A 27,544-nucleotide genomic window follows, 5' to 3' on the forward strand; every position below is an offset into this window, starting at 1 on the left:
GGTGTCTTTGGCGGTGACTTCCTGAATGGCGTCCATGTACTTCCCATCAATCAATTGTTTTGATCCTGACGACGGCAGAGGGTGGCGGGACGTGTGGTCAGTCGTGTTCTCCGCCTTCCCCGGTTTGGGAGGTGATTTGGGAGGCTTGCTAGCACAGTTCTTACTGTTATTGACTGTGAATAAGACTTCCACCAGATGCAGACGCTCCGCAGTGGGGAGGCTAAGTAGGCAGTCGGCTTCCGGCCCTTTGATGACGTGTATGACTGCCGGTATGGTGATGCCATCACGGGTGAGGGTTGTGAGGAATTTGCCCAGACAGGGGAGTGGTGTTTTGGACATCCACGTGAAAACACAGACCGGTGCGAAAGTTAGTGAGGGCTTCGGGACCATTTTCTCATATTCCATACTTGGAATATAGTTCAGCGAGGCTCCGCTATCCCATATGAATTTGGTGTCGTGATTCCCCACTCTAATATCTAGGCGTGGATACTTCTTCAGTTGCTCAGGGTCCGCAATCAGGTTCAAGTGTTCCACCGTGTAGATCGAGTCTTTGGAGGAAGATGATCTCGAGTCCCACGATGGGGATCGGCGTCCCCAACGTGACCGGCATGATTCCCGGCTGGAATGTGATGAGCCTGAGGACCGCATAAGTTCTCCTTGAACAGCTCGTGCGTGATGTTTCCGAGTGTCTGAGTGGGATGACCTCGTCGGTTCACTCCGCCTGTGTCGGTGGTAGTCCCCACACATTGCCTCGAAGTGATTGGACCGCCCACATTTCCTGCACCGTTGGCCTATGGCCAGACAGGTGTCCACATGGGGGTAGTCACGTCCACACCGGTAACATCGCTTCGTCCTTTCTGTCTTCCCATCTCTTCGCCTGAGCTCCCTTCTCCCATCCTCCGGACGCCGTTGATGAGATGACATGCTATGCCTCCAGTTGTTCTCTGACGAATATTTCCTTCTGCCACTCGGGCATTCTTGCACGCGGTGCGCTTGCTCATGGCTGATGTTGTGACCTGTTTCAATGGTGGCAGCGTGTTCCTCCGCTTGATCATATATGCGGGTCATGTCTTCAATCTCTTCTAACTCATGGGGTTTCCTCAGTAACCGCCGCCTAAGTGTCTCTGAGTGACAACCTGTTATAATTTGCGATTTGATGGCAGCGTCAGGCGAGAACGTTTCGAACTCGCAGTATCTCGACAGCCGTCGCAACCTAGTGATGAACGCACACATCGTCTCCTCCTTTCCTTGGCGAGCTTGATGGAATGCATGGCGCTCATAATCGACATTTCTTTTGTGAAGGAATTTTTTGTTCAGTGCGTCCCGCACATCGTCATACGTCCCTGTTTCAGCAGGCGGAAGATCCTTTATTATTCTGCTTATTTCTCGGCCTGCGAGATTACGAAGGGCAATTAACTTCTCTTCGTCTTCCGTCACCTTGGATCCCTCAATATAGTCCTCGAAATCCTCTAACCACTCCTGCCACTTGGGGCCCATGCTCCCTCCTGTGGTCACGGTCAGATATTCCGGGGCTCGCAGGTGCGATCCTCCCACAGCCAGGGGCTTCCGTCGTGGTGATGTTGCCATTTCCTCGTTGTCTTCTTTCCACTTCCTTGATGAGTCTAGTTCCGTGATGTGCTCTCGCCAATGCTTGTTTATTTATTCGTGCCAATGCTTGTTTATTTATTCGTGCCAATGCTTGTTTATTCCTCCTTGTCACTGCTTGCTCGTTTGTACGTGCCACTGCTAGCTTGCTCTTGTCAATGCTTGTTTATTTCCTCTTGCCAGTGCCTGTTTATTTCATTTTATCAATGCTTGTTTATTTGTGTTTGCCAGTGCTTACTTGCTCTCGCCAATGCTTGTTTAGGCTCCTGTGTGCCTGACTCCAAGATGGCCGCTCTCCTAAAATCAAGGGATCTGTCTCAAGAGCCTGCCTGACTCCAAGATGGCCGCCGTCATTGCAGACACACGAGGTTTCTTCTCGTAACTCATTCAGCCCTCATCATTCTGGACTCACCAGCGGGCATCTGTGGCAGGTGGCACACCTCAAATTCTGCTCCTCCCTCGCAGCGACCACTCAGGTGAGGTCGGGGTGGGCTCCCGCCTTCGTCTGCAGCTTCCCGCTTTTCTGTTGCGCCGAGCATGCCAAAACTCACGCATCGGGTGTGAGATTAGCCGGCAACAACGATTCTCAGCTCCCGTTTTACCGCGCTCAACGGCGCTTGCTGGCAGGCTTCTAGGGACAGCGTCTCCAACGTCGAGGCACCTTTTCTTGGCTCTGGGACACGAGGCAGGGTCGGGGTGGGCTCCCGACTCCTGTGTTCACCGGTGGTATTCGGATGACACGCGTCCAGCGTGGATCACACTGCAAGGTGATCGATCACTTCAGGCAGGTCCTATTCCTCACCACACTCCTGGGCTCTATAATGGCGTGGGCTTATTCATCCCACCTTCGTCGCCAGTTGTAGCATCGCGCTACAAAGAAGCACAGACACCTTTATGGTTTACCAGGAGCTTTATTCTCTAACCTCTTGTCCCTATCTGGTCCCTTCACTAACTGCCCTATCCCCTCGTAACTCCTCCTCTTCCCCTGCCCTCTGGCTCCGCCCTCACCAGCTACTAGACTGCTGGCTCTATTACACTCTCCATCCTCTTGGCAGCCCCCCGCCCACTCTCTCTAGTTGTGTGTGACGTATATTAATTTCAGGGTTCCCTAGGTATTGGCTTCTGGGATAGTAAATGGCGCCCCTTTTTTTAGAATCTCCCCACCCGACCGGTCTTTGTATCTGGGCCCCCCAGATCTCGTCCTCTCTATCATATGGTAGAGGGGGGTAGAAGAAGGAGAGGGGTAGGGATTGGATAGTGGTCCCCTCTTCCTCAGTGGGCCATCCACATATATGCAGGACGGCCCTTTGGTCTTTAAAATGGACTATAACACAGTCACCGTTTATGGATTTAGTTAGATTACCCAACCACGGGACCCTTCGTACCATGAGAACAGGGCTCACTATACCTTCCGGAAGCGGTCTATATGTGCATAGCCAATTTATCACCTTGTTCTTGAGGGAGATAGTGGATTCTTTGGAGGTAGCGTTCAATTTGGGTACCCCCACCAACACTACAGTATATGGGGCTGCCTCTGGGGGGAGGTGTATTGGTCCAGGGTTTGACCTCTCACTCGCACCCTCCATCGTTGGTTTCACATTATTAAATGAATTGGTAGGAGCAGAATTGCTTTCCCCATTTTGAGCTACCCTAATTGGGGGGGAAGGTGTGTGATTGAGCTGATTTGCATGTTTATTTGGAACATCTACCATCAAGTCAATGTTAGTACTTGCCGACGAGATGGATGTTGCCTGCTGCACTATATGTGAGGCACTTTTAGCCCGATTTATAGGTTGGGGGATCCCCTTTTTGTTGCCCTGTCGGGAACCTTTATTCCACCTTTATTGGATATTTTCAAACTATCGGCTAGTTGGACTGTTGATTTTTCTATGACCACTAGCCTGGCTTCCATTTTCATTAGCCTTTCTTCCAGTGGACTTAGGAGGTTTCTTATAAGGACACCTATATCCGCAAGGGTAACATCCTCCTCAGTATGTTCAAGTAGATTTAATTCAGATTGGTTTCTTGTCTCCCTTTCTGAATTAGAACACATAGCCTCAGCTCTACCTGTTTGCGGTTTTTCCCTAGTGTTTGAACGGGAGCTTTTTGGTAACGTGTTCGTGGGTGGAATTAAAGTGTTTGGCTTTCGCCTACCCTTAAGCCCTCCGCTTTTTTTCGGGATAGCTCCTTCTCTAGTTCCCTTTCGCTTATTCGGTTTGGGGCCTGAAGAGTTGATAGTATCAGGGTCTGGCGTGGGATTCATAATAGATATAGGGTGGGGTTGGGCTGCGGGAAGAGTTAACATGCTAAAATCTACGGAATCACTATGGTCCTTACTACTTGCCTGAGAAATACAGTTTGATATATTCAATGACCCAGAGAGATCAATAATAACATCCACCCCTGTGTCCAACGCAATGAGTTCTGAGCTTACCACAGGAGACTTTGCCTGTGCCAAGGGGCCCATAGACGATCTCCGCACCCAGTCCAGCTCTTGGGATATTCGCCTCTCAAGGAGCGTGATGTCCTCAATTAACAGTGACCCGGCTTTCACAAAATAGTTATCCAATGTTCCCTTTGATGTGGTCGCAAGAGCCGTGGCACTTTTGCTCCTTGTTTCTCTTGTCGACATCTCTGCAAGGTAGGACCAGTAATATCCCTCTAGGGCCGGCAAAATTCCAGGGGGGGGTGGCCCTGGCCCGACCACTCCCGTCCTCTAACGGCCTCAAACGGCCCGCTCTTTGCCCGGTCTTCGTTCTGCTCCTCGTTCCGCGCGCGTTCCGCTAGCGCGAGTGTTGTTGCGGTATACGTAGGGCGGAGTAACTAAGGGGAGTGGGTGGGAAGAGGACCCAGCTGCGCCGATGGTGCTCCAGGCGCTGGGGAAGCTGGTCCTCGCAGTCCCGCCCTCCTCGATGTGCAGGTCTCAGTCTGGCTGGCGTGGAGCAAAGAAACAGGGATCAGGGCACACAAGAACCAAGTGCCAGCAGGAATTTATACCCACGAGCGGCACCCGCGAAGCGGGGGCCGCGAGTCGCTGCTGAGTTACGCTGGTCAAGGGGAGTGGCTGGGAAGAGGACCCAGCTGCGCCGATGGTGCTCCAGGCGCTGGGGAAGCTGGTCCTCGCAGTCCCGCCCTCCTCGATGTGCAGGTCTCAGTCTGGCTGGCGTGGAGCAAAGAAACAGGGATCAGGGCACTCTCTATCTACCTCACTCTCTCTCACTACCTCACTCTCTATTTCAATACCTCACTCTCTCTCTGCTAATGCAATAGGTATCACATATGCAAAAAAAAAGCTAATGCCAATAGAAATGACAATGCCATTTATTTAGGGATACAAAAATGATTAAACAAATAATGAGCAATACCAATAGCTCTACCTATAATATTGCCGAGACCATTACATTGTAAATGCTTGTTAACATGTGTGTCTTATATTGCATGATTCTTTCTTATTGTATGTATCTTTTATGATCTGCCTTTGGGAGATCGAATAAAGACTAATGCCACACAACTTTTTCATTTTACTTTTTTCACCATGATTTTACCTCAAACACTTAACACTAGCAATCAATGAACTCTGCAAACCCCTTACTACCCTTAATGCTAACCCTTCCATGAACCCTAAAAACCCTTATTGCTCCTTTACATGCCCTTCCTTGAACTCTGAAAACACTGTACTCCCCCTTGTTACCCTTCCATAAACAACTAAAACCCCCTTATTATCTATTAATGCAGTGATACTTAAAGTACAGCCCGGGGGCTGCATGCGGCCCTCCTGACCTTTACATGCGGCCTTCTTGGCAACAGCACCACTGGGCTGCGGTTTACTGACTCAGCACCAACATTAAAAAGATGTAAAATAAACAGACAAGCCTTTATTTAAACGTGAATTGATGTTAAAGAAAGGAAGTAACTAGGTTGTCCTGCACGACTAAACTTTAGGAACACCTTCATTTTTAAAGACATGTAGCAGCAAAAGTTAAAAAATATGATATGGTCTCTTCAAAAATCAAAAAGTTTATTTCATTAACATGCAGAATCATTTCACCTTAGTACATCAGATTATATCAGTGCATTGAGAAGTATTTTCTTTTTAAGTGGTAATTTTCAAACAAAAATTCAGAAACATTCATTCTTTCTCCCAACCCTGGTAACAATATCAATATTGAACTAAGAGGCAAGTCAGTTATTTGCACTCTTTGGGTGGCTTGGGTGCCTATTATACATGAACATTATAGTTTATTAAATCAACCACAGTGGAAAGTGTTATACAGTGAAGATCCTGAAGTCATGCATTTTAAGGTTGTCTTACATGCGATAATGAAGAAAAAGGAGTGAAAGTGAAATAAAACAATTGCCTAGGATCACACAATTTGGTAAAGTGGGGAAGTCTGGATAAATCCCAGGTTTTCTGGCTTCACAATGTGAAATTCAGCCACTAGTTGTATATGCTTTGCTTCCCCTATACCCACCATCCTGACACAACCCCCCCCACGACCGCCACCATGGTAGCATCAATGCGGCCCTCAGTCACATCACAAACCAAACTTTGTGGCCCCTGGGAAAAGGTTTGCGAGTACCCATGCCTTCATGCTGCCCATCTCTGAACCTACAAACCCCTCACTTTCCCATATTATCCCTTAACCCTTCGTCAATCCTAAAAACTGTTTCCACCCCTTTCCATAACCCTAAAAAAATCCTTACTACCCCATATGCTATCCTTCACCAAAAAAAACCTTATTACACTTCAAGGCTTCCCTTTTCTGAACCCTAAAATTTGCTTACAACCCCTTTATACACCATTCCCTGAACTCTATAAACCCTTATTACCCTTCAACGCTACTGTAGGAAATTGGGTTACTGATTGAGGAGGGACAAACCCTACTCAAGCAGCAACCAAAATCTTTCAAGGTGAAACACAAGCAAACCCCAAATTAACCTATACTTAACCCTCTGGCAGCTTGCCACAAAGCAGTCAAGCTAACTTAGAGGCATCGCGTAAAGTATTTGTGCAGCACTTGAAAGTGAAAACACAGCACAAGGAACATCCCACACTAATTTAGAAAAATAGAGTAACATTTAAAAATTGCGACCAAAATGACAAAAATCTAATCAGTAAAACCAGAGATAAGCAATTTCAAAGTTGTAGGTAAAAATTGTGCCTAGAAGCACAAAGCACCAACTGTGGTTATCTGGTCACGCCAGACTTGGACAATGCCACAAGTTCAGGCTGACTGTGATGGAGCACAGGCTGGTTACAGGGACTGAGTTAGGCCCGCTGAACAGACTGGTTTGGGGAGCGCTAAGAGATCCCACATCATGTTGCAGTGGGTTCAAGGAGCTGAGAGGATGTGATGCAGAGTTGTGCCTCATCGTTGAGGATACCATCAATGAGGGGCTTGCAACGTGAAGTGCTGCACAAAGATGTGTCAACCACTGGGGTTTCCGAAGAAGTGGCAGGGCTTGGATGTGGAGTCCTGCATTGTCGTTGAGAGGTTTGTGATGCTAAGGCCTGCGTAGAGGATGTGTCGCACAGGGGCGGTTCTGAAAAGACTGCGGGCTGAGATGCGAGGTTCAGCATTGGGATTGCATCAGGATGCAACTGTTCTGAAAGTGGGCTGCAAGGGGTTGTATGTTGTAGTATTTAATTTACAGGCTCTGGGTACATGCAGTGCCGCTTTACGAGGGTCTTACAGGTAAATTAAATGTGCCAATTGGGTGCAAGCCAATTTTCCATCTTTAAAGGAGAGAGCATAAGCACTTTAGCAATGTTTAGAAGTGGTAGAGAAAGCAGAGTCCTAAAGTCAGCAAAAACACTAGGATGGAAGACAAAAAGCTGGGGGGAAACCATGCCAAAGATGTCAAGTCCAACAGCTACTCTTCCATGAATCCTGAAAACCTATTACTACCCCTTAACGCTACCCTTCTTTGAACCCTAAAATCCCCTTTCTATCTATAATGCTACCTTTCCCTGAACATCATCATTCCCTTAATGCTATCCTTTCTTGAATCCAGAAAACCCTTATCACACCTTAGAGCTACTCTTCCCTGAATCCTAAAACCCTTACTACCCTTTCCTGAAGCTTAAAATGTCCTTACTACCCCTTTACCCACCCTTACCAGAAACCTAAAAAACCCTTGCAATGCTAACCTACTCGGAATTCTAAAAACTCTTTACTACCCCTTAATGCCACCCCTCTCTGACCATTAAAAGCTTCTGACATTACCCTTCTCTGCACCATATACAGACCCTCAAGGATTTTGCGATTTGCAAAATAATCGTGAAATCGGCACTTTTGTAACAAGCCAGCGTTTTTTACAAAAGTTCCCGCGAAATCAGAGCTTGGGTGGCAGAAAGCTGCAGCAGTCCTGTCTCCTGCCTCTCAGGGGCATAGTTCTATTACAGACTCTTCATTAATCCTCTTTTAAAGGTGTCATAAGCCTTAAAATTATGTCCACCCTCCCAACATGATAAGTGATTTCCACAAAATCTGATGGGCTCACTGTTCTACAAATATTTCTCACCTTCCAAAAATTGTTGCCCTCTGTTAACATCCACGACCCCACACGCCAAAGACACCTGATGTCACCGTCCTTTGACACTCAATAGTTTTACTGGCATGAAGAGTCACTGAACCCTGGAGAGGGGCATGTGCAGAACAGCGTTTAAAAAGCCCTACCAAAACAAACCTGCTTATAATTTCCTGAATGAATCCCTCCTCTCTCCTCAATGGAAGAAAAGCCCCATCCTTTGATCTCGAGGGGGTGTCGGGTGAGGCAGGCGTCCAAACCGAGCACAGGAAGGCTGCCTCCAACCTCTGCCCCACGCACCAGTTAATGCATGGATTTGTCCTGCCCCCACCCTGCCTGAGCGCAGATATGTTATAACCATACTTGGTTCCCAATGCTTTCACAGACTACATCATGTGAGGACTGTGGAAGGAAGAATATCTATTTGTATACTAGGCTGAGAGACAGCAGCCTTGATCCTGGGATGCTGCTAGTGTTCTCACTTCAGACGAGGCTTGCAGTAATTTATCTCTTTCTACACGCTACTCCATCCACCGGCCCTAACCCCCGTCTTTATCTTTAAAAAGTGCATTTCCCCTAATTTCTCAACACTGTTCCTGATGAGAGACCTCTGTGTACCACTGGCAGGAGGCCGGTTTAGCAACTCATCTGTGCTAGTAGCCGCTGCGGACTGCAAGCACCCCCCCAGCCCTGGAGTATAGTCAACAGCAGGGTCACTACAGCAGCATGTCTTTCAGACAAGCACCGCAAACACAGCAAGAGGATGGATGGAGTGCTAAACCTTTTCAACCACTCACCTCCAGTCACAGATCTGTGTTTCATCTATCGTTCTTTTGCACAACATGCCACCCCAGATTGGACCCAGCCATATGCAAATCAGTCGTGATCCTGTTCCTCATGGGAAGTCTATCCAGAACTGCCAGGTCAGGTCCTCCCTGGATCGGAAACAAGCATTCTGGGACCGGTTTTGGGGTGTCTCCCCTCATCAGAAAGGCTTGCTTAAATCCAGTGGCACAGCGAGCAAGGGACCCACATCTGGGCATACTCTTGGACACTTAGGGATAACATAGCAAACACAACAAAGTGATGGATGGAGTGCTGAAACTTTTCAAAGACTCACCCCTAGTCAAGCGATCTGGGTTTAATTCTTTGTTCTTTTGTTCACTATGGCACCCTATTTTGGATCCAGCTGCTCCGGACCATCTCTGCAAAAAGATCTAGCATTCAGCCAGCAACATTAAGCACACTGGGGCATGTAGTTTTTAGTTTCTCTTGGATTTACCAGGCCCAGCAAGTACTCGTCAAGGCACTCTACCGAAAATAAGGAAGACTATGTTATTTTGGAGCCAGGAACCATTGTTTGTTTTAAACTATTTTATTTTAAGCAGAGTGAGGTTCAAACATTTTCATACACACATATATGCCTAGTGGTTGTGTAACATGCATATACATAGCAACACAAGCTTCATGGGACAACCAAGCAGTTAGTGAGTAAGACCGTTCGGAGTTAGGCGAGGGGCTGCTGGAGAATCTGGAGTTGTTTTTGGATGGAAGGTAGGCTGCCTGGACTCTTCAGCTCTGCAGACTCTTGTCCGGGTGGCACAACTGTGCCGAGCATGTTCGTTGCAGAGGTGCAACAACTCAAACCCCCTCATTTTAAGGTTGAGCCTGGAGTCAGCGCGCGTGTGCTGCTCTGTGAGACTTCTTGTGGTGGAGTAAGCAAATACAAGCTCCGCTCACTCTCTGTCCATACTTGCTATTGGCTTGTGTCATTGCCCTTCGTAAATGCAGGGTTCGGATTTCCTAATAGGTTTGTTAGTTAGTCCCTCCTTGGTATCGCCTTGTCTGCATTTGTCACCTCCCAAAGTGACTGGCCTTTTTATTTCGGTTGTTACATGGGCTGTGTCGTTTAATCTTGTAAGCACTATTTTCTTTATTGCGTTTGTCCTACTTCAGGCACGAGGACGATATTCAGCGCGGGACAATGGCGGCCGCTTGTTTGCAATGCCAGAGGTTTCACATTTAAATGCGAGACCTATGGCATTGCAAATATTTTTGTAATTGGTGCAGAGGGGCACGCACACTTTATCTTTAAGTTAGGGTGTCGCGCCTTTCCTTTGTTCAACATGGTGCAGCTCGTGCACCTCTATTTTTATTAATGACTGTGAAAATCGAATCCGTGGTGTCACAGTAACCTGGCACATTAACTAATTCAGATGAATAAAGTCCTCTGTGCCGGAGAGCATTGCGCCCGGGATCAGGGCAGGGCAACGCTGGGGACTCTGCCGGGGACTGCTTGGGGCAGTTTCCTATGCATCTGGTCGCCAGTGTGTGGGCGGCCTCTTTCTTCTCTGGTATCTGCATACGGCCGCTGACCTCAACCAGCAGGTAATCAGCTGAATCTCCATACCACCCAGAGGGGCGGGGGTGAATGGGCAGAGGGAGCACAGTGTTTTTACAATAACATGCAGCGGCCTGAGCAGCTGAGCTTTCACGTGGACCTCACCTGGCAAAATTATCAATTCTGGACTCAGCTTGTTTAACTCAGCATGGATCTGCACGCAAGCTGGCTTGCCGAACCTTTGCCACTTCCCTGGAGTTGTGTAAAATTACGTGCTGGTAAACAAACCGTGGCAGAGATCTTCCCAGTCAAAAACATGCCCCTTTCAGTAAATACACATACAACGCTTTATATAAATATAATTTAGACATTTTATTTCTCGTGAATGTCAGGCAGTAATTTGTGCTCATTCCAGTGAAACAGTGGTTTGAAACAACTGTGTGTGATCAACAGCCAAATGTAAATGCACTCTAAGAATGAAGCGTGGCCGTCCATATCCCCAGAAGACATTCCAGTTTATGGGTTACATAATGTTTCTGCTGGATTTGGCGATTGTTACATAGATGTTAAACATTGGACAGTAAAATACAGGTCCAGCTAATAAAAACCATACTTTCCACAGATTTAGTAAAAATACCATCTGAAACTAACAGGCACCAATTACCAGCTATAGGACGGGACAGGAATTTTGTTTACACCGGTTCAGAACTTTATAAAACGCAGAAAAATCTGACTTGAAATGTGCAGTTTTTCTGTTTTTAAAAACCATATCTGCGGGTCGGATGTTCTGGTTTGCACAAAACTGCGCTACGGCTTGAGCTAATCCTTGTCAAAAACCGGGCATGTGCCACAAAATAGTGTCGCTGAGTCGATGCATGACAGAAGGAAACCTCTTCTTAAGATGCCAATAACAAAACAGGCCATGTGGGGAATATGCATAGTACATGGATTGAAAGCGTTGTTTGCCCATGGGGGAAGGAGGGGGTAATTTCATTTGCACTCCTTTCTGCAGGTTTGAGAGGAAATCCATTTAGAGGAAAGCTGAATTTGAAAAGGATGCCATAAATGAGATAATTTAGCATTGCCCCCTTCAATGGCAACCCTGCTGAATAGGGCCTGCTGGCCTCTCCTGCCTTGCCTGACAGGCAATGAGGGCCACCCTGGACTTCTTGAAGTTCTCACTTCTATAGAGGGGACACCTCGCATTAGCAAATTGACACATTCAAGAGTTTCTTCCTTGTTGAGATTGGTGTTTTGTTAATCGATTTTTTTTCTTTTTGCTCTCACTCCCGCGGCATGGCGCTTTTACAAACAAGCAATGGTAATGCAATTGGTGTCACATTTATGAGAGTTTCTTAAATGCGAGACATATGCATTGCAAATGCTTGTTTCTAAGAGACACTGAGTAGAACAGATAACCAGCCAAAGCCCAGCAGAATCTCACACCAAATGAGAACAATGATTGCAGCCATCTGTAAGGAAGGCAGAGCACAGAGGCAAGTGCAGATCACAATTCTGTTTAAATACATTTCAGAGCCTAAGGCTAACTATGCAGATTTACTGTCAGCCCATTTGTGAGTAATAATTTTGAAATTGCTAATTTGCTCAGTGATTTAAATTTGGACATGCTATTTTGTGCCGGAACTTGGCTGTCTGATGATGCTATTGCTGTCAGGAGCCGGGAGAGAATCGAATTACAGTAAACCATGGTGTAGGCTTGTAAACAGGGTCGGTGGCGGGAGAGTGGAAGGGTTGATGCCAGTGGTGAGGGTAGGGGTGCCTGGCTCCTGTTCTGGTGCAAGAGTAAACTTGAAGCAGCATTGGGCACCGACGCATCCCCTCTTATCTTGTTTTGGGACCGAGCAGGGGTGCATTGAGGCTTGCAAGAGTGTCTTATGATTGGCCCTGGGGAAATCAGTCCCGCAAGTTCTCTGATTGGCTGCTAGCAACATGAGAAAAATGTTGCCGACAGTCATTACAGGACACGGGGACTTAACATAGCAAACAAATTCTCTAAGACACTTTAAATATGCCTATTTAAAAGTGGAATACTCTACTAAAACAGTTTCCATTGATTCAAGACTGAAAATGATAAGGATTCAAATAAAGTGGCGCAATTATGCCGCAAAATTTCATTTTTTGTGCCGCCCAATTTCAATTTTTGTGCTGCAAAATTTGCAAATCGGAGCCGCAATATCCTGGGGGCGTCTGCATATTCCGTCTTTACTATCATTAATACCATCCTTCTCTGAATCCTAAAACCCCCCAACCAGTCGCCTGCCTCTTTCTCCACGCTATTTTATGAGGTCTATTAATCAGAACTTACTCCCTGGTCTCTTGTAAAGCACTCTTAGGTCTTTGAACCAAGACCGTGCTATATATGTAAAAAAAAAAAAAAACACTTTCTGACAGTACCCTGGCCATTATTAAGCATGAAATCGGGGCAGCTTTTGGCATGGGGAAGCTGAGCCCAGGGCATCAATCTTAAGAGGGGCTCACAAAGCTCTTTGCACTAAGGTTTGGCGTCCATCTTCTTTAACTCCTCTGATTAAAAGTAGTTCTAATCATTTTTCACGTGTTGCAATCGTATCAGCCCACCCATCTACCATTCACCGACACCCCCTCCCAAATAATAACTTGCCACCAGCATTGACCGAGCTAAGTGTGGAGAATTCAGCGGAGTTGAGGGATAAGCAAGATGTTTGTAATCAGATCACTGCTTTGATGTGGCCACTAAAACATTGGCCTGTGAAAAGGGCCCCCATTCCCTTATGTTACACCAACAGCAGTGAGGGCGGATTTTTTCCGCTAGCCCAGCGAGGACTCCGAACAAGGGCCGGGGCTACGTGAAATGCTCTCCGACATAATTTTTCCCAGCGCCTACGAGCTCACGGGTCAATAGAGACCAGTACGTTACAGCGTCCCCGCGCCTGACCTGACGCAAAAAAGCTCACGCGTCAAAGTTGGGGTCTCCGTGCATCAAACAATACCACTGTGTCGTCACAGACTGCTGGCTGGACTACGGCTCCACACCACGTGCGGCTGGGCCATGCTTTCCGGAGCAGAGGACAGGTCTTTTCCGGAGAGGTAGCAGGTACAGTTTCTTCCGGGTCAGCAAGGTTTAGGGAGGGGCGGGTCGTCTGCTTCTGGGCGGATCAAATCCTTTCTAACCAATCGCAGCGCTTACTGGGAAGTACAAACACAAAGACACTCTTAGTACCGCCCCATAACCTGCCAATCAGTTTTAAAACTAGCTTTTCTGAGAACTTCCTCACGTCGGTTACAGTTGGAACTTGGATGTAAAGTCTTGGCAATCTGATATTTTGAGCTCTTTTGACCGAAGGTGAGACTCACGATCTGGACCGTCCTGCCTGATTCGGGGGGTTGACACGTAGGTAAATACACCTTTTCTTCTGTTCATTTCTTGGCCACGTAATTCCGATCCCCTGAACCTTAACTATATTCTGTCATGTATGTTTTTTTAGCCACTAACCATATACATCTGCGCACACCTTCATCCCCTATCTTTTCCCTATATAAACCTGATAGTTTTCTATGGCACGCGCTTTTCTCTTTATACTTTCTACTCGAATCGTAAGGGTCCAGACTACCGTCTGCACCCTTGCTCTTCCAGTCTCTAGCCCAATATGGCTGTACCCGTCAAATGACCATCTACACATACTTTTCCCTTTACGGGTCTCCTGGCGCTAAACACCAACTCGCTTTACTTGACGAACTGCTGTTGGTTTAAAGAGGCCAATATAAATATGTATTCTTTATTCAGCCCTATAGGCTTGCTCTCCTTCTGTGGGACTCGCAAAGCCCAAGTGTTGATCGTCTAGTTCTACTTGTTTTCCTCTTGTTCGGGCCACTTAAATCCAAACACCTTCTTCTCTAACAGTGCCAGTCTTCAATCTCTATATATAACCTTTTCTTTCTTTACTACTTCCTTGGCCCTATAAAGCGTTTCCATTTTCGGCAACGGCTTCTGACCCTGTATATCTCTCCGTTTCTTGGTCTCCTTTCGTATATCGGTCGCTGACCTCATGTACCTGTTCCATTCCTGGGCCAGTTCCCTGGTAATATATGTAAGCTGTGTTTTTATTCCTGTTTTTTGACTCGTTTAGTTTGCTCTCTACTTTACCAGCCTCTTATTTCTCTTATTTCACCCTGTGTTACTTGTTTTTCCGTGGGTCTCTAACCTACCTCCTAAATACTTATAACCACTGGAATTATGTGACCAGTAAGGAACAAATTATGCAGCATGGTTGAATTCATTATGTGGCAATCAAAGGCAAATTATGTTGCGTAATGCAACCTATTTTATGTTAGTATACCTTCATTATTCTGTAATTCCTGCACGTTAACACTTTCTGAGAAAAGGTTTCACCTTATTTGTACCACTCCGACACAGAAATACCAAAATAAGCATGATCAGTCAACCTTTGCAAAGGGCCTTCCACATTTCTGTAGTACATGTTGCTGTGTTTTTAATAACTTGGGGTCGGTTTGAGATGGAAACTATTTCTGGGGCAAAATCTGCAGATTATGCAGCAGATGTTGGATTATTTGGTATGCATATTCTTCCGTTATGAACTGTTCTCCTGATACTTTAGACTTTCCATCTTCGTGTGTCGTTCTTTAAACCGTATGCATCGTACTGATGTGATTTTATTTTATCCATGCTGTATTTCCTTCGCCTCCCATACTTTCTTAACTCCTAAACATCACAATAACTTCAATCCTGTTCTTATTCTCCTTAATCTGTCTATGGCTTTCAACTTGGTGGACCACTGTTTTTCTTCACGTTTTCTTCCCTTACCGTGTCTGGAATTGCCCTTTCCTGGTTTAATTCCTGTCAGCAAAGCATCCTTATTTTTAGGTCTCGCCTGAGCCAGCGCATGCGCTGCTCTGGCGAGACATTTAGTGAGTGGTGCTTTAAAAAGCAGACCGCAGCTTTTTGTTTGGCATAGAGCGTGCGGTTGCGCGCACGAGCAGAGGCGCCATCTGGCTTTCCTCTCGCTCGCCCAAGTGCGCACGCCTCGCTCCGCCTCTCTGTGCATCTCTCGTCCCCCTCGTGTGCACTGAACGTACACCCGCTGGCCCCTGTGCTGCAGAGCCAGCCGCTGTCCTGAAGGGCCGACACTGCTGCCCACTCCATAAAATGACATGTTACAAATGACTGTGGGCGTCATATTGTTACATGCGCGTGTTTCCTGGGTTCCAACAAGTAAATAAATGTTACCTTCCCGGACTCGTCTTCGTCGGCGGCCACTGCTGTCTCTTTCGCCCTGCTAGAGTGCTCTCTTAAAAGGAGGCAAACAAGTCTCATCAGAAGGCGCCTCTGGAGCCCACCAGTGCAGACCAAAAGCTATACCTCATGGCGCTATTGCAATTGTAGCAGCATTTTATTGAATCAAAATTAGTCTTAGATTTCTAGATGCTGGTTTCGTTACTGCAGCGGCTCAGTGCATGAATAGTCCGTTTTTTTTTTTTAGAACCAAGAACGTTGTTCCAGTATAAGCAGTCTAAACATACATTTGATTTAAAAGCATCCCAGGTCTGCGTTTTACAAAATGATTTTATTATTCCCACGAAAGAGGCAGTTGGGTATTTCTAACCTTGTTTCATCAACTCATCAGTATATTGATTCAATTACATAGCTTGGCCAGCCTGGTCTCTGTAACAAAGCCCTTTTACTGCCAGACCTGCTTTCTCGCCAGCCCCCCAATCACAGAAAAGTTAGAATTATTCTGCGGAGTCAGTGCCACCGCAGCATCACTCGGCGCCACCGCAGCATCACTCGGCGCCACCGCAGCATCACTCGGCGCCACCGCAGCATCACGATCACATCAGCGCCACCACAGCATCACTCGGCGCCACCACATCATCGCGATCACATCAGCGCCACCACAGCATCACTCGGCGCCACCACATCATCGCGATCACATCAGCGCCACCACAGCATCACTCGGCGCCACCACATCATCGCGATCACATCAGCGCCACCACAGCATCACTCGGCGCCACCACATCATCGCGATCACATCAGCGCCACCACAGCATCACTCGGCGCCACCACATCATCGCGATCACATCAGCGCCACCACAGCATCACTCGGCGCCACCACAGCATCGCGATCACATCAGCGCCACCACAGCATCACTCGGCGCCACCACAGCATCACTCCGATCCACCGCAGCATCACTCCGATCCACCGCAGCATCACTCGGCGCCACCGCAGCATCACTCGGCGCCACCGCAGCATCACTCGGCGCCACCGCAGCATCACTCGGCGCCACCGCAGCATCACTCGGCGCCACCGCAGCATCACTCGGCGCCACCGCAGCATCACGATCACATCAGCGCCACCACATCATCACTCGGCGCCACCACATCATCACTCGGCGCCACCACATCATCGCGATCACATCAGCGCCACCACAGCATCACTCGGCGCCACCACAGCATCACTCGGCGCCACCACATCATCGCGATCACATCAGCGCCACCACAGCATCACTCGGTGCCACCACAGCATCGCGATCACATCAGCGCCACCACAGCATCACTCGGCGCCACCGCAGCATCACTCGGCGCCACCGCAGCATCACTCGGCGCCACCGCAGCATCACTCGGCGCCACCACAGCATCACTCGGCGCCACCGCAGCATCACTCGGCGCCACCGCAGCATCACTCGGCGCCACCGCAGCATCACTCGGCGCCACCGCAGCATCACTCGGATCCACCGCAGCATCACTCGGCGCCACCGCAGCATCACTCGGCGCCACCGCAGCATCACTCGGCGCCACCGCAGCATCACTCGGCGCCACCGCAGCATCACTCGGCGCCACCGCAGCATCACTCGGCGCCACCGCAGCATCACTCGGCGCCACCGCAGCATCACTCGGCGCCACCACAGCATCGCGATCACATCAGCGCCACCACAGCATCACTCGGCGCCACCACATCAGCGCCACCACAGCATCACTCGGCGCCACCACATCATCGCGATCACATCAGCGCCACCACAGCATCACTCGGCGCCACCACATCATCGCGATCACATCAGCGCCACCACAGCATCACTCGGCGCCACCACATCATCGCGATCACATCAGCGCCACCACAGCATCACTCGGCGCCACCACATCATCGCGATCACATCAGCGCCACCACAGCATCACTCGGCGCCACCACATCATCGCGATCACATCAGCGCCACCACAGCATCACTCGGCGCCACCACATCATCGCGATCACATCAGCGCCACCACAGCATCACTCGGCGCCACCACATCATCGCGATCACATCAGCGCCACCACAGCATCACTCGGCGCCACCACATCATCGCGATCACATCAGCGCCACCACAGCATCACTCGGCGCCACCACATCATCGCGATCACATCAGCGCCACCACAGCATCACTCGGCGCCACCACATCATCGCGATCACATCAGCGCCACCACAGCATCACTCGGCGCCACCACATCATCGCGATCACATCAGCGCCACCACAGCATCACTCGGCGCCACCACATCATCGCGATCACATCAGCGCCACCACAGCATCACTCGGCGCCACCACATCATCGCGATCACATCAGCGCCACCACAGCATCACTCGGCGCCACCACATCATCGCGATCACATCAGCGCCACCACAGCATCACTCGGCGCCACCACATCATCGCGATCACATCAGCGCCACCACAGCATCACTCGGCGCCACCACATCATCGCGATCACATCAGCGCCACCACAGCATCACTCGGCGCCACCACATCATCGCGATCACATCAGCGCCACCACAGCATCACTCGGCGCCACCACATCATCGCGATCACATCAGCGCCACCACAGCATCACTCGGCGCCACCACATCATCGCGATCACATCAGCGCCACCACAGCATCACTCGGCGCCACCACATCATCGCGATCACATCAGCGCCACCACAGCATCACTCGGCGCCACCACATCATCGCGATCACATCAGCGCCACCACAGCATCACTCGGCGCCACCACATCATCGCGATCACATCAGCGCCACCACAGCATCACTCGGCGCCACCACATCATCGCGATCACATCAGCGCCACCACAGCATCACTCGGCGCCACCACATCATCGCGATCACATCAGCGCCACCACAGCATCACTCAGGGCCACCACAGCATCACTCAGGGCCACCACAGCATCACTCAGGGCCACCACAGCATCACTCAGGGCCACCACAGCATCACTCGGATCCACCACAGCATCACTCAGGGCCACCACAGCATCACTCGGATCCACCGCAGCATCACTCGGATCCACCGCAGCATCACTCGGATCCACCGCAGCATCACTCGGATCCACCGCAGCATCACTCGGATCCACCGCAGCATCACTCGGATCCACCGCAGCATCACTCGGATCCACCGCAGCATCACTCGGATCCACCGCAGCATCACTCGGATCCACCGCAGCATCACTCGGATCCACCGCAGCATCACTCGGCGCCACCGCAGCATCACTCGGCGCCACCGCAGCATCACTCGGCGCCACCGCAGCATCACTCGGCGCCACCGCAGCATCACTCGGCGCCACCGCAGCATCACTCGGCGCCACCGCAGCATCACTCGGCGCCACCGCAGCATCACTCGGCGCCACCGCAGCATCACTCGGCGCCACCGCAGCATCACTCGGCGCCACCGCAGCATCACTCGGCGCCACCGCAGCATCACTCGGCGCCACCGCAGCATCACTCGGCGCCACCGCAGCATCACTCGGCGCCACCGCAGCATCACTCGGCGCCACCGCAGCATCACTCGGCGCCACCGCAGCATCACTCGGCGCCACCGCAGCATCACTCGGCGCCACCGCAGCATCACTCGGCGCCACCGCAGCATCACTCGGCGCCACCGCAGCATCACTCGGCGCCACCGCAGCATCACTCGGCGCCACCGCAGCATCACTCGGCGCCACCGCAGCATCACTCGGCGCCACCGCAGCATCACTCGGCGCCACCGCAGCATCACTCGGCGCCACCGCAGCATCACTCGGCGCCACCGCAGCATCACTCGGCGCCACCGCAGCATCACTCGGCGCCACCGCAGCATCACTCGGCGCCACCGCAGCATCACTCGGCGCCACCGCAGCATCACTCGGCGCCACCGCAGCATCACTCGGCGCCACCGCAGCATCACTCGGCGCCACCGCAGCATCACTCGGCGCCACCGCAGCATCACTCGGCGCCACCGCAGCATCACTCGGCGCCACCGCAGCATCACTCGGCGCCACCGCAGCATCACTCGGCGCCACCGCAGCATCACTCGGCGCCACCGCAGCATCACTCGGCGCCACCGCAGCATCACTCGGCGCCACCGCAGCATCACTCGGCGCCACCGCAGCATCACTCGGCGCCACCGCAGCATCACTCGGCGCCACCGCAGCATCACTCGGCGCCACCGCAGCATCACTCGGCGCCACCGCAGCATCACTCGGCGCCACCGCAGCATCACTCGGCGCCACCGCAGCATCACTCGGCGCCACCGCAGCATCACTCGGCGCCACCGCAGCATCACTCGGCGCCACCGCAGCATCACTCGGCGCCACCGCAGCATCACTCGGCGCCACCGCAGCATCACTCGGCGCCACCGCAGCATCACTCGGCGCCACCGCAGCATCACTCGGCGCCACCGCAGCATCACTCGGCGCCACCGCAGCATCACTCGGCGCCACCGCAGCATCACTCGGCGCCACCGCAGCATCACTCGGCGCCACCGCAGCATCACTCGGCGCCACCGCAGCATCACTCGGCGCCACCGCAGCATCACTCGGCGCCACCGCAGCATCACTCGGCGCCACCGCAGCATCACTCGGCGCCACCGCAGCATCACTCGGCGCCACCGCAGCATCACTCGGCGCCACCGCAGCATCACTCGGCGCCACCGCAGCATCACTCGGCGCCACCGCAGCATCACTCGGCGCCACCGCAGCATCACTCGGCGCCACCGCAGCATCACTCGGCGCCACCGCAGCATCACTCGGCGCCACCGCAGCATCACTCGGCGCCACCGCAGCATCACTCGGCGCCACCGCAGCATCACTCGGCGCCACCGCAGCATCACTCGGCGCCACCGCAGCATCACTCGGCGCCACCGCAGCATCACTCGGCGCCACCGCAGCATCACTCGGCGCCACCGCAGCATCACTCGGCGCCACCGCAGCATCACTCGGCGCCACCGCAGCATCACTCGGCGCCACCGCAGCATCACTCGGCGCCACCGCAGCATCACTCAGGGCCACCGCAGCATCACTCAGGGCCACCGCAGCATCACTCAGGGCCACCGCAGCATCACTCAGGGCCACCGCAGCATCACTCAGGGCCACCGCAGCATCACTCAGGGCCACCGCAGCATCACTCAGGGCCACCGCAGCATCACTCCGATCCACCACAGCATCACTCCGATCCACCACAGCATCAGGCAGGGCCACCACAGCATCACTCCGATCCACCACAGCATCAGGCAGGGCCACCACAGCATCACTCAGGGCCACCACAGCATCACTCAGGGCCACCACAGCATCACTCAGGGCCACCACAGCATCACTCCGATCCACCACAGCATCACTCCGATCCACCACAGCATCAGGCAGGGCCACCACAGCATCACTCAGGGCCACCGCAGCATCACTCAGGGCCACCGCAGCATCACTCAGGGCCACCACAGCATCACTCAGGGCCACCACAGCATCACTCCGATCCACCACAGCATCAGGCAGGGCCACCACAGCATCACTCAGGGCCACCACAGCATCACTCCGATCCACCACAGCATCACTCCGATCCACCACAGCATCAGGCAGGGCCACCACAGCATCACTCAGGGCCACCACAGCATCACTCAGGGCCACCACAGCATCACTCAGGGCCACCGCAGCATCACTCAGGGCCACCGCAGCATCACTCGGCGCCACCGCAGCATCACTCGGCGCCACCGCAGCATCACTCGGCGCCACCGCAGCATCACTCGGCGCCACCGCAGCATCACTCGGCGCCACCGCAGCATCACTCCGATCCACCGCAGCATCACTCCGATCCACCACAGCATCACTCCGATCCACCACAGCATCAGGCAGCCCCACCACAGCATCACTCTGGGGGGGGGGGGGGCAGCACAGCATCACTCGGGGGGGGGGGCAGCACAGCATCACTAGATGTTAGCACAGCATCACTCAGTACCACCACAGCATCACTAAATGCTACCACAGCATCACTCAGGGCCACCGCAGCATCACTCAGGGCCACCACAGCATCACTCAGGGCCACCACAGCATCACTCAGGGCCACCACAGCATCACTCAGGGCCACCACAGCATCACTCAGGGCCACCACAGCATCACTCCGATCCACCACAGCATCACTCCGATCCACCACAGCATCAGGCAGGGCCACCACAGCATCACTCAGGGCCACCACAGCATCACTCAGGGCCACCACAGCATCACTCAGGGCCACCACAGCATCACTCAGGGCCACCACAGCATCACTCAGGGCCACCACAGCATCACTCAGGGCCACCACAGCATCACTCAGGGCCACCACAGCATCACTCAGGGCCACCACAGCATCACTCAGGGCCACCACAGCATCACTCAGGGCCACCACAGCATCACTCAGGGCCACCACAGCATCAGGCAGCCCCACCACAGCATCACTCAGGGCCACCACAGCATCACTCAGGGCCACCACAGCATCACTCAGGGCCACCACAGCATCACTCAGGGCCACCACAGCATCACTCAGGGCCACCACAGCATCACTCAGGGCCACCACAGCATCACTCAGGGCCACCACAGCATCACTCAGGGCCACCACAGCATCACTCAGGGCCACCACAGCATCACTCAGGGCCACCACAGCATCACTCAGGGCCACCACAGCATCACTCAGGGCCACCACAGCATCACTCAGGGCCACCACAGCATCACTCAGGGCCACCACAGCATCACTCAGGGCCACCACAGCATCACTCCGATCCACCACAGCATCACTCCGATCCACCACAGCATCAGGCAGCCCCACCACAGCATCACTCAGGGCCACCACAGCATCACTCAGGGCCACCACAGCATCACTCAGGGCCACCACAGCATCACTCAGGGCCACCACAGCATCACTCAGGGCCACCACAGCATCACTCAGGGCCACCACAGCATCACTCAGGGCCACCACAGCATCACTCAGGGCCACCACAGCATCACTCAGGGCCACCACAGCATCACTCCGATCCACCACAGCATCACTCCGATCCACCACAGCATCAGGCAGCCCCACCACAGCATCACTCTGGGGGGGGGGGGGGGCAGCACAGCATCACTCGGGGGGGGGGGGCAGCACAGCATCACTCGGGGGGGGGGCAGCACAGCATCACTAGATGTTAGCACAGCATCACTCAGTACCACCACAGCATCACTAAATGCTACCACAGCATCACTCAGTACCACCACACCATCACTAAATGCTACCACAGCATCCCTCTGCAGCGCAACAGCATCACCACAGCATCAGGCAGCCCTAGCACAGCATCACTCGAGGCCCACACAGCATCACTCTAGGCCACCACAGCATCACTCAATGCTTCTTACACTTTTTAATTACAACTTCTCATCATGCTGCACAGCAGCCACACTTCTCTACTGCACAGCTTGGAAACATTTGCAAAGTCAATAGCTCTACCTAAACACTTATAAGGCCCCCCAATGCATAGCCGATAGGTCTCGCCTTTAGGACATTATAAGTGTTTAGTTATCCAGCACAATATCCTTGATTAAACAACATCAAGTGTTGCATGGCTAAACACCTATTAGGTCCCAAAAGCGAGACCTATTGGCTATGCCAATGCTTGTTGTTCTTGTACTGTGCTTTGCACCGAACACCCATCATGATGCCCGAAACACTACACAGTGGTTGAATAAGAGGCTTCTCTGTATTTTTTGTGCATGGTTGATAGATTGTGAGTTTGTAGAGTGTGAACTTGCATGGTGGGGAGGATGGCAAGGTGCTCTAAACATGTTGCAGTGAACTTATAGCAACATTTTGATGGAAATGTGGTTGGATCTTTTAAGGGACAGTAGTTTTTGTGTATGATTACTTTCTTTAAATAGGAAAATATGCCATTTGTTGTGCGCGGGTAGCATACTGTGGGTTTATAGTGGCCTTTGTGTGTTGAGATCTGTAGGGGTGTTCCAAATGTTTGCTGCGATCTTGTAGCTTTAATTAAGCATGGGTGTCAGAGGTGTAAGATGCTTGAGATGTATTTATGCTTGCTTACCGTCTTCGGACTGTTGTGTATGAAGATATTCCCTTACATTTTTTAGTAAGAATTGGCATTGAGTCCTGAGGCATTAGGTTGTACTGGTTGTTGTTTGTGTGAAGGACAATCCACTCATCACATACTTAACTTGTGGCTGTGCTTGCCCCTCTGTTGCGATAGAGTGGCACTGGGTGGATAGGGTAGGTCCAGAGTAATGTTTTTCCCCTCAGTGGGCACCAAAGCATAAACAATGTGACGTGCTTAGAGACAGCTGGTCCTTTACCATTCTCCTAAATGCAAGTTGGTTGTCGATAAGCTTGGCTCCTTGTACTGAGTTAAAGTTAATGCTGATTCAGCTTTTTCTGAAAAGTGGTTTTATTTAGATGGCGCCTTGTGGGTGTATCATTGTTTATTTAGTTGAAGGAAAAAAGATCCAGTTTCTCTGGATAGCATGCTGTGTGAAGCAGTTTTTTGATCGAGTTCTCTGGCTGGGAGGGCTTGTTTTGCTGGAGAGATGCGGTCACAGAGGGAGGTCTAAATACAAGACTTGCTTGGCCACTTCATTGTTAAACTCATGGGGTTGCAATAGTTGGTAACAATGAACTCCAAGGTAACATGAGTTGGTGTAGTGTAGGCTTAACTTGCACTCTCCAAGAGACCCATCCCAGTTTGGTGTTTCACATAGTTTAGTATCTGGCCCTAACAAAATTTCTGTAAATACTTCTTCGTGTATGTTCCCCCTGCTAACAATTCAATTGCTTTCGTGTCTGTCTAAGATCCGTGCTCTCAGTTGAATGTCTCTCTTCCCTACTTTAGTGTTAGTCCTGCACAAGTAGCATTTTGACCTCCCTGTGTTTTGATTGGATGACTTGTATCCTTCCACTGCTTTCCATTCCAGTGTGTGAGTGACTATTTTTTTTAGCTCCCTGTCTCTTATTGGCACTTTTGCACCCCACCTCTTCATTAAAAATTTACTCACGGCCACTTGCACCCCCTCATGCTGTCTGCCACGATTTTGGCAGGCGACTATTGTAAAATGATTTTTCTTATTTAGGAAAAATCATTTGAAGATGGATATAGCAGATGCATGCACAGATGAAACGGCCATTTTGAAATGATTCTTTCTTAATACAGCGCATGCAGGCTCATGTGTCCCATATATCTTGAAATGGCTTTCTCAGAACCCTGTTCAGAAGGCCAGGGATCAAGCAAGAGTTGAGCCCAGGCCCGAGGGCTGTGGTCTATACTCATGATGTCCCGGGGCCCATCCTACTATGGGTCCTGAGCAACTGGGCCTAATTCTCCTTAAGCACTTGGCTCCTAGTGGTAGTATGGATCAAGCAGTCCAAGGCTTCTTTAGGGTAGGTAGATACAGTGGTGTGATCACAGGCTTATAACCAAATGAACTAGCAGCAGCAATAAATGATTGTCCAGTCAAATACTTGCTTTATGGAAAATAAAGTATTTTTATTTTACAGCTACTACAAAGGGTTATACAACTTCCTCAGTCCCTTGAGGTCAGGGCTCTAGTGTTTCTTAGGCGGTTCCCTGAGTCCCACTCCCTCCTATCTGTAGTGGTTATTCCCCATTCACTATAGACAACACTCAGGTCAATCCCCACCAGTCAGTCTCAAGAGTCCCTCTCCAACTTTGTATTAAAATCAAGTGTTCCAGCGCCAAAGCACTATCTAGCAAGCATGTTCCCCTGGGCTGACTGGCTCAAAATCAGTCTTAATCAGTATTAATATCCAAGTGACCAGAGTCCTTGAGTGCATTCCTTTTGCTGGCGCTAGAACTGCATCATCTGTCTCCAGTAAGTTCTTTGCACGCAGCCCAGGCGTCTGCACTTGGTGAACTTCAAGTTCCTCACGCGCGGTTGTGCAGTTGCAGCAACTGGAGGTACTTCTGTGGTTCCTCCAAGCTGGGTTAGCTCTTTGGTCCTTCCCAAGGTGGGGTTGGATGGGCTTCGACCCGATTGGCCCAGCATATATTTCTTCACAGTGGCCCCTTCTAGCAACAGGGTTGTTGGCTCACTCATAAAGGACATTTTTTCACGGCAGCCCCTCTTGGCACATGGCATGGGCTGCGGCCCTCTCAGTACTGCAATCTACTCATGGCGGCTCCTTCTAGCATACAGGGCCGCCAGTTCCTCACTGCACACAGACGATGACCCTTTTGGCATAGCAACAGTCGTGGCCTTCCTTTGGCATACACAGGTAACTGACTTTCCATGCACATGGGCAATGACTCCATTGGTGCAACAGCCATCTGCTCGAATCTTCATAAGGGAATCCACACGACAGAATTCTCCACGGAACCTCGCTCCAATACTCTCCTCTTCCTTTAAGGGCACAGTGGTCATGGCAAGCCGGCAAGCACTGGTACTCCAAGGCAGGTGATCTTAGATTCCCTGGGTGATGTCCCCTCATCAAGCTGGGAGACTAGCAGGTTTGGCCCCCCCAGTCCTGGTCACAGGCAGAAGTCTTGCAAAGCTTCTCCTCCTCGCACAGTCTGACTGGGTGTTTGACGGTTGACCATATTTGTAATCTCAAGCTTCCCTTCTAATAGTCTATTTCCAGATAGCAGATGTAATTTAGAGTCCGAGTCTTTGAAGTTTATGTTGGGAGTCTTCTTCCTATTGAAGTGCACACTCCTCTGCCCTGTCTTTCTCCAGAAAGCAGTATCACAGTAGGAGCGACTCCAAAGCTGATAGCCCCACAACACAGGCCATGGGAGTGATTGGGAGCTCACACCTGGATGTCAGCCACATTGATATGTATATCAAAAGGTTAGCCCAGGGCCTCGGCCCTACACTTTGTGATTCTCTTAGCTGCCTCATCTTCTTCCTGAGATGTACCCAGGCTCCTTCCTTGTGACCTGTCTCTGAATCAAAAATCACCCTTTGAAGTGTACTGGGGGAGCATGGCTCTCCCTCTCTTCAGTGTGTCCCACCCAGCTCACAGGAATGCAGCAATACACATCATTTAGGGGGATTGCTCCACCACCTCTTCTCATGTTTCATCATGTAGTTCCTGGTCTCCCAAAATGGAACCCAGAGTCAACCATGTATTGTGCTTCTTGCAGGCACATACGCTTCCATAGCATGCATATAACATATACGCCCTGCACAGAACTACATCCTTCGTTTATAGTATCACTCACAGGCACACATACACCCAGCACATGCATCTAACTTACACACACTGCACAATACTGCGTTATCCCTGTATTGCATCATTCACAGACATACATACACCCAGCACATGCACATCACACGTGCACTGTGCAGCACTACACACCAACTCGCTGTAGGGCAAGGGTTAGTCAAGCACACAGCAGTGGAACTTTAAATGAGTGAACCTGCAGGCCTTACTCCAGTCACACAGGTAAAAAGAATGTTATTTTTTTCCTTTAAGAAAAATAATTTCAAGATTGTTGCTGCACATGTATCCTTTTTATTTAGGAAAAAAAGTATGGCAAAGCCAATAGCTCTGCAGCCCTTTGCAATTTGTGAGATGCTTTAGCTTTGCCAATGCTTGTTAGGTACTAGTTTTCACATACCCCAACTTTGTATCCTTCTCCACTTCTGTTTGCAAACTTTGAATACTTTGTCATGCCTCAACACGAATTTCCAGTAAACTCACATTTGCCGATACCAAGTTTTCTAGTGTTGCATTCGAATATACCTAACTGCTGATTCAGCTAAAGAGCTTTCTTGGAGTCATTTTTCTCATGGCTGGCTCACAGTAATTTCTT

The 27,544-nt window shown here is 51.0% G+C and overlaps 1 protein-coding gene across 3 annotated transcripts in view; it reads left to right on the top strand.

Annotated features, from left to right (window-relative positions):
- Positions 1–13,674: 13,674 nt before the first annotated feature.
- Positions 13,675–27,544, top strand: part of REEP4 (receptor accessory protein 4) — a 112,075-nt gene continuing 98,205 nt past the window's right edge. Inside the window, exon 1 of one of the 3 annotated variants that reach the window (XM_085633812.1) lies at positions 13,675–13,872. The gene's annotated coding sequence lies outside the window, so the exon portion shown is untranslated. The remainder of the gene's footprint in view (positions 13,873–27,544) is intronic. The other 2 variants (XM_085633813.1, XM_085633814.1) reach the window with 2 other exon arrangements.

Source organism: Triturus cristatus, chromosome 11 (assembly GCF_964204655.1).
Source record: "Triturus cristatus chromosome 11, aTriCri1.1, whole genome shotgun sequence".
NCBI lineage: Eukaryota > Metazoa > Chordata > Amphibia > Caudata > Salamandridae > Triturus > Triturus cristatus.